The 11,142-nt window shown below is 41.9% G+C and overlaps 1 pseudogene across 1 annotated transcript; it reads left to right on the top strand.

The window, feature by feature from the left end:
• Positions 1–3,569: 3,569 nt before the first annotated feature.
• On the top strand, positions 3,570–10,890 carry Mgat4a-ps1 (alpha-1,3-mannosyl-glycoprotein 4-beta-N-acetylglucosaminyltransferase A, pseudogene 1; annotated as a pseudogene). Its single transcript, XR_005499113.2, has 2 exons — positions 3,570–3,956; positions 4,176–10,890. The product of XR_005499113.2 is annotated as an alpha-1,3-mannosyl-glycoprotein 4-beta-N-acetylglucosaminyltransferase A, pseudogene 1 (transcript).
• Positions 10,891–11,142: the final 252 nt, after the last annotated feature.

Genomic DNA, 11,142 nt, shown 5'->3' with positions numbered 1-11,142 from the left:
AGTAAAGTCAGTTTGATCAGTTATTTATATATAAACAGAGTACAATAATTGTTCATAGAAAAGAGTTGTGGAAAGAATTGAGAATAAAAGTTAGATTGAACTGGGGTAAGATTTGTTCCAAACACATTATTTTGGGGTGTGTGTGTGTGTGTGTGTGTGTGTGTGTGTGTGTGTGTGTGTGTGTGTGTTGCATTTTAAGAACAATAAATGTTATATCCATTTACTTTTTACTGGCATATAAGTGCACTCTCTCTGTCGCTTTCTGCCTCTGTGTCTCTCTATTTCCCTCTTTGTCTCTCTGTGTATCTCTTTTTCATCCCTCAAATGCACATCTGAAAAATGTATTCAAAGACTAAGAAATTTTCCAAAATATACATAAGTATATTTTGACTTTAACCATTCCATTTTAGAACTAAATATACATTTTATTTATTATTTACCAGTAGGATAGAATAGCACACTCCTTGTTAGTTGAGTATGCTATTTAACTCTTTGTAGAACCCAACATTTCTTAGACGAATCTGAGCAGATCCATTTTAGAGAATTAAAGAGATAGATAGATAGATAGATAGATAGATAGATAGATAGATAGATAGATAGATAGATAGACAGACAGACAGACAGATATAGTTTTATTGTTCATGCATATATTCAAGGTACTTTATATGACTGGCAGAACATCAAACCCCATATAAACAGTCAGAAATTCCTAAACAGATATGTAGTCTTTCTTATAAGTAACTTGGTGGAGACACCACGTTTTGACTGGCCTAAATCCTCAGTCAAAATTGGGTTATTTTTATTGTCAATTGTAGCCAGAATCCAGAGAATATTATTTTTTCTATTTTATTGTTTGTATTTCCCCCTTTTCTGATGCAAAAACCAGGTAATGTCTCCAGTCTTGTTCATTTTGATCAGGGTTATTTCTCTACTTAGGGTTCTTTCTGGTTACGTATAAAATTTATTACTTGGAAATGAGTCTCCATCTCTCAAGAATACTCAAAGGTTTTTCCATTTTATGGACAGGAAGGCCAATGGTGAAAACAACTGAACCACCATACTATAATGAACAATTACATTGTGAAAATAATTCAGTTGAAATACTTTTAAATGTCTGCTCAGTTGTTCTAAACAAATGTCAGGTGATCACATATAGTCCCTAAAAAATGAGAAAGTAAATTCAAGTAAGACCTAAAACAACATCAGAAGATGCAATCCATTATTAACACATGCATTCTGCACAGATCCATGGGTAAAGTGATGAAATTCTAAAATGATAACTCATATCTTCGTAATCTTCAGGCATTCTCTTTCAGTCATTCCATTTCAATACTTTGAATATCATTCATGTAATATTTCTATGCTCCCTCACAACTTATAAACATGGTAAAGCCAATTCAAACTGATCATTGTTGCTCAGAGATAATAACCAAAGAATTCTTGCTCAGGGATAATGACCAAAGAATTTTGACTATTTTCTAATATACAGGGACCTCAGGAAGATTATTTGTGTCAGTGGTGCTCAGGTTTGTAACTGTGACTATAGATGCAGATTTTTACTTGTCACATAGACTATTGAATGCACTTCCTATGCAAATAATCCCCATACTTAGCAAACCCTTTTGCAGGAAGTAAAAACACTTCACTTGGTGAGAAGAATGATTGCCCACCTCTGATTTAGGATTGATCTGCACCTGTATTTTATATTGAATTTAGTAAAGAAATACCCTCACAATGTATCTTTTTTTGGTGAGTCACAAGCACTCACCCTTCCACAAACTATCTCAGATCTTCTGACGAAACACACACACACACACACACACACACACACTAGTTCATTTTAAATCTGCGTGATTGGCTCTGTGGCTTGGTTCTTCTAAACCTTTCTTAGCTAATGTTTCCTTACCTTTACTCCTTGCTCAACACTTCTAAATGATCTCTCAGCATAATTTCCCTATTATCTTTACTCTTACCTAGTTTACCACCAATGTGCCCTTCATATTGTTGTCTAGTTTACCTTTACTCCTACCTCAACATCTTAAAATCTGTTCTCAACATAGTTGCCCGGTTACCCTCTCTAGAATCCATTGGTCTTGCTGGACACGATACTTTCAAGCTATTCTTCTGTGACCCAGTTTCCTTTTATTCCTATATTCTACAAGCTTCCCCTACAGCTGTGAGTTTGTTTGCTCTCTGTCAAGTATCTTAATTTCTCTCTTCCTCTCTCCTAGCCTGTGGGAAACTGGAAGACTTGTTTCTTTTTAACTGGGCAGCCATTCACAGCTGAAATCTATATTGTAAATTGTAATTACAGATGGATAAAAATAATGACTTTATCATTTTCTTACAAAATTTACTTATTCATTTACTTCTTGTAGACACATAAAACTACTAGGCAGAAATGTATATTTAGAATATTTTCAGGTTGTTACTCATTGAATTCTGATATTCCTGTTTATACTTTAGAATCTTAGATTATTCTTTGCATTCAAGTTCAAATAATTATTCTGCTAAGTCAACTCTTTTATTGGATTTTAATTAAGTTATATTTCAAATGTTATCCCATTTCCAGGTTTCCTTTTCAGAAACCTCCTACTGTATCCCTTTCCCAGTGCTTCTATGATGATGCTTCCCCAACCACAAACCCACCAATTGCCCCTCTGCCCTTGCATTATACTACATCAGGGCATCAAACCTTCACAGTACCAAGGGTCTCTCCTCCCAGTGATGTACAACAAGGACATCCTTTTCTACACATGAGGCTGGAAAAATTTGTCTCTCCATGGGTACACTTTGTTTATTATTATTATTATTATTATTATTATTATTATTATTATCATCATCATCATCATCATCATCATCATCATCATAAATATTTACCTTCTCTCTCTTTTTTGCTTTTTTTCATCTTTATTAACTTGAGTATTTCTTATTTATATTTCAATTGTTAATCCCCTTCCCGGTTTCCAGGCCAAAATTCCCCTAAACCCTTCCCCTCTCCTTCTCGCTGGGTGTTCCCCTCCCCATTCTCCCCCCATTACCGCCCTCCACCCCAACAATCACGTACACTGGGGATTCAGTCTTGGCAGGACCAAGGGCTTCCCCTTCTACAAGGACCAAGTGCTCTTACTAGGCTATTCATTGCTACCTATGAGGTTGGAGTACAGGGTCAGTTCATGTATAGTCTTTGGGTAGTGGCTTAGTCCCTGGAAGCTCTGGTTGGTTGGCATTGTTGTTCATATGGTGTCTCAAGCCCCTTCAAGCTCTTTCAGTCCTTTCTAAGATTCCTTCAACGGGGGTCCTGTTCTCAGTTCAATGCTTTAATGATGGCATTTACCTATATATTTGCTGTATTCTGGCTGTGTCTCTCAGGAGAGATCTACATCTGGTTCCTGTCAGACTGCACTTCTTTGCTTCATCCATCCTCTCTAGTTAGGTGGCTGTATGTGTATGGGCCATATGTGGGGCAGGCTCTGAATGAGTGTTCTTTCTGCCTCTGTTCTAAACTTTGCCTCCCTATTCCCTGCAAGGGTATTCTTGTTCCCCTTTTAAAGAAGGAGTGAAGCAGTGTGGCCGGCGGCCGCGGTAGAAGCGCCCTGGCCCGCGGCAGGAAGAAGAAAAAGAAACAGCAGCCCTTAGCCCTCAGCCTCTGAAAACCGCGAAGACAATCTGGAATAACAATACCCACGCTTGCTTTGCTGCTTGACACCTTCTGCCCAGCATCTGAAGTGAACCTCAATCATCAATTGCTTTGTTTTTGGCCCGGGTCCAAGGCGTTCTGCCTTCTGTTGACTTGAGGCTGGAGAGAGACTGGTCTTGCTTGCTGTTGCCAACTTGTGAACCAGTGTGATGGTGAAATGAGATGAGGCTCCGAAATGGAACTGTGGCCACTGCGCTGGTGTTTGTCACGTCCTTCCTTACCCTGTCCTGGTATACCACATGGCAAAATGGGAAAGGTGACAAGACTCTGGACACTCTACCTGGAAATTGCTGAAGTTTTCTTGTGGCCCTTCTCAGAAAGAAGCCTGTCTTATGTTTCATTTCTTCATGAAGTTTGTGTTTAGCCTCCTGCCTGCCTTTCTCATGTGTGCAGAATGCTGTCTGTCTGCTCTGACGCTGAGTGATAAGAAGGTGAACAGGAGGAAAACACAGCCTTGTTTCTCTGAAGGAAAGAGAAAAATTAATTGCTTACCAACGAGAATTCCTCGCTTGAAAAGAACGTCTTCGAGTGGCCGAACATAGGATATCTCAGCGCTCCTCTGAGCTAAACACCATTGTCCAACAGTTCCGCCGAGCTGGAGCGGAGACTAATGGAAGTAAGGCTGGTCTGAGTACGTTCTAAGATAATACCATAAAGCTTCTAAAAGAGTTGACAAGCAAAAAATCACTTCAAGTGCCAAGTATTTATTATCATTTGCCTCATCTATTGCAAAATGAAAGAAGCCTTCAGCCCGCCGTACAGATTGGCAGTGGAAGAACGGGAGTTTCAATAGTCATGGGGATTCCTACTGTAAAGAGAGAAGTTAAATCTTACCTCATAGAGACCCTTCACTCCCTTATTGATAATCTGTATCCTGAAGAGAAGCTGGACTGTGTTATAGTTGTCTTCATAGGAGAGACAGATCTTGATTATGTTCACAGCGTTGTTGCCAACCTGGAGAAAGAATTTTCTAGAGAAATTAGTTCCGGCTTGCTAGAAGTAATCTCTCCTCCTGAAAGCTATTACCCCGACTTAACAAACCTGAAGGAGACGTCCGGAGACTCCAAGGAAAGAGTAAGATGGAGAAGGAGAACGAAGCAAAACCTGGACTATTGTTTTCTGATGATGTATGCTCAGGAGAAGGGCATTTACTACATTCAGCTTGAAGATGATATTATTGTCAAGCAAAACTATTTTAATACCATAAAAAATTTTGCACTTCAACTTTCTTCTGAAGAATGGATGATTCTAGAGTTTTCCCAGCTGGGCTTCATTGGGAAGATGTTCCAGGCGCCGGACCTAGCTCTGGTTGTGGAGTTCATTCTCATGTTCTATAAGGAGAAGCCCATTGACTGGCTCTTGGACCACATTCTCTGGGTGAAGATCTGCAACCCCGAAAAAGATGCCAAACACTGTGACAGACAGAAGGCAAACCTACGAATCCGCTTCCGACCCTCCCTCTTCCAGCACGTGGGTCTACACTCATCTCTGTCGGGGAAAATTCAGAAACTTACGGATAAAGATTACATGAAACCATTGCTTCTCAAGATCCACGTGAACCTGCCTGCAGAGGTCTCCACTTCCCTGAAGGTGTACCAAGGGCACACACTGGAGAAGACCTACATGGGGGAAGACTTCTTTTGGGCCATCACCCCCACAGCTGGAGACTACATCTTGTTTAAATTCGACAAACCGGTCAATGTGGAGAGTTATTTGTTCCACAGCGGCAATCAAGAGCACCCAGGGGACATCCTGCTGAACACGACCGTGGAGGTTCTGCCTCTTAAGAGCGACAGTTTGGAGATCAGCAAAGAAATCAAAGACAAACGATTAGAAGATGGCTATTTCAGAATAGGGAAATTTGAGTACGGAGTTGCAGAGGGAATTGTGGATCCTGGACTGAACCCTATCTCAGCCTTTCGACTGTCGGTTATTCAGAACTCTGCTGTCTGGGCCATTCTCAATGAGATTCATATTAAGAAAGTCACCAGTTGATCTGCTTAGAAACCAGCACGTCCTTTCTTGTGACTCTTGATTAAAGATACTGAGCACACCGTCCTCTTCTGCTGTGACTTGAACACTACCTCTCGTGAAGCCTACTGTAGATAAGACGATTACCATCTCCACTTGGGCAGGGACCCTTCCCACCGACAACTGCATTCATTTGAAACGAGGCTGTCCTCCAAATTTGAACTTGACACAAACATTTTACAATACTGACAGCCTGGTAACACGCCTGAGACTATTTTGGTATTATACTAATACACAAGAGTTGTACATATTGTTACATTCCTTAAAATTTGAGAAAACTGATGTTAAATACATTTTGTGAAGGGGGTACTTTTGAAGTTCACTTATTTTACTATTATAGACCCTCTTTTATAGACGATCAGGGATGTTATATATATAAATATAAATATATAAATACACATGAAGATGTTATGAAGTTAATTTATTAGAAGTACTTAAGAAGTACATATTTTTGTGCAGTAAAGTTTTGAATCAACACCTTTTTTTGAAGAAGCAGTTCCTGGCTTTTTTAAGTTCCTTCTATATTTTTATTTGTAGATGCAGACATTCTAGATCAATGCCATTTTTTCCAGTGCACTGCCATTCCAGATTGGTTCTAGATGGGTTTCTTAACTTGAAGTACTTTTATAATCACAGCAATTCTGAACAAAATATTTTCAGAGGCATTTGTCATTCCTAAAAAAAAACAATCAAGATTTTAAAAGACCAGTGCCCTCTGGAGGGTTATATTACCGTACTGTGTGTGGTGTGTAGCCACAGAAACCCGTGTGATTGTCAGTGTCGGGTGGGAGGCCCTGCCTCGTCTCCATACACTCCTTCACCCCCTCATAGTTCCCTCCATGTGGGTGACGAGACTCCTTTCCCTTTTGCTCTGTCTTTAATCAGTAGTTAGACACACTGTCTTCTTTTCTCTCTGGTCCTTTTATAGACCTGTGGTGGGTTTTGACGTTCAGATAATGTTTCCTGGGTAATGCTGTTGGATGAGTCATATTGGGTATAATTTTACAACCAACATTGTTATGTGGGGCTCTGGTGAAAGACAACCGTAGCGCTTCTAGGTTTCCACAGCATGTTTGCTCTGCTATGTCCTGAATGCAAGGGTGAATGCGTGTGCAGTCCCAAGAAGTGCTAGTTGGCAAAAGTGCTTTACTCTTACACTTAGGAAGGCCGGGCAAGTTGCCAGTCTTCTCTGGCTCTCCAGGAGCTGCGCATGCCCAGCAGGTGTGGGGGCCTAGGTGTGGAAGTTCCCAGCTGGTGGCCTCCACCCTGGAACTTTCTTAGTTGCCCAGTGTATGGAACACAGTACAAAGCAGCAGCCATTTTGTATGTTCTGACTGGGGAAACGTAGATAAACACTACTGTGCATGTCAAAGCCCAGCTGAAGCTTTTCTTGGTGTTTTGTAAACTTTGTAAACATGGTGTTTTGTTCAAGTTTTTAATTTCTTCTCTGATTTCCTTTGCCCTGTGCCCACAAGCACATCCTTAGAATATTTAAGCACTATCTTCCCACACTCAAGTGTGCAGCAGGGTAACAGACTGAAACCATGCGGATGGATGCAGGGGCCCTTTTAGGTCTCTGCTTTCTCAGTGGCTGCAAGTTCAGAGCTTTGAAAATCTAGTGGGTCACTTGACTGTCTCCTGCGTGGGTCTTTGAGCTGTCCTCCCGCCAGGCTCCTCTCATTTGTCTTGCCTGTAGGGACTCTTAGCCAAGTCCTTTCCTTCATTCCAGGAATCCCTTTTCCCTTTGTGCGCTTACTCCCAGTGCCTAGAACATGCCTGAGCCTCGGCAGGTTCTTTTAGCATCTGGATGAGTGGATTAACTAGCCAGGTTGCTCACATCTCTCTCCGAGCACTATTTGCCTGCTATCTTGTCATGCATGGGCACACACACTCCGTGTCTAGTCTTCATTCTGTGTGGTGTGTGTTCTCCAACACAATCCGAGCTCTGGAGTTCTCCTGTCTTCCACGTCAGGTGCTCATTTGATCCACCAGTGTTAGTTGCTCTCACTTTTGTGCCCAGTTCAGCACTAGACTATCAGAAACAGTTTGGTTGGCCCAAGCAAGATTTTTGTGGGAGCCCTGGAGATTTGTGAAGGTAAAGACTAGAGGAGGTGAAGCCAGTTGGTACCAGTGTATTTCAGATACTCCAGACTCTAGAGTGGTGCTGGCCTCTACAGAAGCCACACATCTGTTGAAATGAAATGTTGAGTTCTGTGCCCATGTTGGCAGCATTTGGAGTGGTCAGCGGCCACATGGCCAGCAGCCACCATATTGGATTCCAGAAATATGGGACATTGACATCATGGTGGGAGGTTCTGCTGGTCATAAATATAAGCATTCTAGAAAGGAGTGATGCATCCTGCTGCTGTGATTAAAAGTAGACCTATGGATTCATGGTAGTATAGGTGAAGGTGTGTATTTTGATGGGATGGCCAAAATTGCCTGGCTACATGTTAGCATTATGATTCTTCCCAGCATGCATTGTTTCAGTGTCCCCAAGAGGTACATTTGAAAAGCATGAGAAGTGAATACAGGTGGATGATTTAGTTTGTAGCCTAGATGTGTGTTATGTCTGTCAGAGTGTGTTTGAACAAATGTCATTGGCTACTTGCAAAAGATTATTTCAAAAGCTGTCAGGAAAAGTTGAGAGACTAGAGTTCTTTTTAGTCTTTCAGAATTATAGGAACTATAGTTCTCAACAGTGCTGTCCCTCAAGGAAGTTTGCTTATGTGGAAAGAGGTGTTGTTAGCAAAGGTTTTTCCAGTTAATAAGTGTGTATCTGTCATATGCAGGATTCTAAGAATGACCCCTCCCATGACTTTGTATAATATCCTCCCCTTCTGAGTATAGCGACAACTGTGACCATGTCATGTCTTGTTACTTAACAAAAGGGAGATTACCTGTCAGTGGCTGATCCAATGTTGAGTGTCATGTCAGGCTGGTACAAGTGAGAGACAGCAGCAGTAGAACTCTGAACAGCATTGCTGGGCCTGCCTTAAGGAGCCAGAGGCTTTGTTACCCACTGAGTGGGAGCTGCAGACCTTTTGCCACAGGACCATTTGACCCAGACACTTAACCGGTTTGGACATGGAAATGCTTGGGCGAGCAGTCAGCTGGGTAAACCTTCCCTGCAGCTTTGTAAGCGGGGCCCTACCTAGGCTTCTGATGTGCAGCAGTGGGTAAGAAATTGGCAGTGCTGTATGTGGCTAGGTTTGTGTTTTGTAAAAAGTAACAATCTCAGTCCTGAGAAGGCTTCATATGTGATTGCCTGCAGTGACTGGTTTTTAAGACAAGGTCTCATCTTGCACCCCAGGCTGGTTCTCCCAGTTCTGCCCCTCAAGTGTCGATGTGCATCACCATGCCCAGTTGACTGATGGCTTTTGACATAAGAATAAACTTGTTCCTAGCAAGCCCTATTCCTGGCTCTCTGCTAGGATGCTTGGTGCCAGGACCCGTCTCCACTACTAGCCAGACTTGCGTTATTTTTTGTTGTGTAAAACTGGCAGGATGAAGCTGGAGGTGTGGGCTGTAGGCATCTTCTCCTAGATACTCCTAAGTTGTACTGACTTAAAGGCCTGCCGGAAGTAGGGGGAAGAATGAGGAACAACAGTATTTTAGATCAGATCAACAAGAAGAAAAATTCCCACCGTCATGTCGATTTGCTGGTGTCGATTTGCTGGTGTGTCCAACCTTCTGACAGTGCAGTGGGACACTGTTCTCTACAGAGTCCAGGCTCAAGAACCTCACGGTCCAGTTACAAAAACAACGAAACTGTTAAAAAGCTTTGAGTAAGTTTACAATTTTGTATTGTGCCATTCATTGCTGTCCTGGGCCACAGGCTGAACATACCTGCAAGAGCTTCAGCTACGACAGCTGTAATTTTTAAAAGATCTCTTAGCTGAGTAGCTCACGGGTCAAACCCTGTATGTTCCAAGGTTTTGTATTTACATGTTTCCCAAAATACCATGCTTATTGTTGCTATTATTCAACCATGCTGCTGTAGCCTTGAGGGAAATAAACAGAACTGAAGGAAAGGAACCCAGAGGTTAAACACTGTCGTCATCTTCGCATGGTGAGGGATCGAGTCCCAGTTCAAGACTTCAGGGAAGGGCATTCCCAAGCCACGTAGCAACATTTACGGCTTGTAAAACTTAAACTGTGATAGTTGTGAGGACTTAAATGATTAATATTAACATAGATGCTATGCTAATTAATATGCTAAATTTAATGCATGTGAACATATGATGCTACAAAGATGACCACAGTCTTTACAAAGAGCAAAAGAATAAAACCAACCAACCAACCCAAGGGTTTTGTTACTCGTGCCCCTGTACTCTATCACTAGCTAAACAGACCTTTGTTGTTTCTGAAATGCTCCCTTTTCCAGTTTCTGCACTACCTAAGGATGCAAGTGTGAGAGCAGACAGGCAGCAGGTGGCCCTGTGTGAGCAGGGGCCGGAGAAGGACGGGAAGTGTCCATGCAGGCACACAGGCGGCCACTGCAAGTGCAGCAGGAACCCCTGGACCGCAGAGGGATTCTTGCTGCTCTCAACACATGTGTTGTGGGAACAGCTAGGTACTTGTGATACTAAGGAGGCTGCTTCTTGCAGCTGCTCTGCTGCTGAGTTAGCAATTGTCCCAGAATACAGAGTGGGGTCCTTTAGCTTGCGTAGCATTCCACCCTTTATTGGAAATGCTCCAGCGCTGTGTAAGAGGACCTGAAGCGCATTCTCTTGAGCCTTGCAAAGAGCTGCTGGGACAGTACTGTCCAGTCCACTAAGCTCACACCTCTTGCCCCCAGTGGAGTCAAAGACGCTCATTTGGTGCACGTCCTCCACAAGGCTGTCTTCACACTGGGGGATGTTCTGGAGTCTTGCTAGGTTGTACCAGGTCCTCTTTTCCTCTGCTCACAATGTCTTTATGGGTTGAACATTAACTGCAGTAATATTTGAGGTACCTGTTGAATTTTTAAAGGCAGATTATTTATTTTTAAGTTTGCTGCTATAATCGAAACCTAATAATGTCCTGTTGACTGTGCCTTTCATAACTGTCTCTGTGCTACAACTGTCCATGTGTATTTGACATAAAGATGTTTGAAAAGCTATGTTGAATCAAGATTCCTTCTAATAAAAATGGCTTAAACCAAAAAAAAAAATAAAGAAGGAGTGAAGCATTCGCATTCTGGTCATCATTCTTGAGTTTCATGTGTTCTGTGCATCTAGGGTAATTCGAACATTTGGGCTAATATCCACTTAGGAATGAGTGCATACAATGTGTGTTTTTCTGTGATTGGGTTATCTCAATCAGGATGATATTTTCCAGTTCCATCCATTTGCCTATGAATTTCATAAAGTCATTGTTTTTGATAGCTGAGTAATATTCCCTTGTGTAGATGTACCACATTTTCTGTA

Source organism: Rattus norvegicus, chromosome 1 (genome assembly GCF_036323735.1).
Source record: "Rattus norvegicus strain BN/NHsdMcwi chromosome 1, GRCr8, whole genome shotgun sequence".
NCBI classification, from domain to species: domain Eukaryota; kingdom Metazoa; phylum Chordata; class Mammalia; order Rodentia; family Muridae; genus Rattus; species Rattus norvegicus.
The sequence above is the reverse complement of the archived record's forward strand: the minus strand, read 5'-3'. Positions and strand labels throughout refer to the sequence as shown.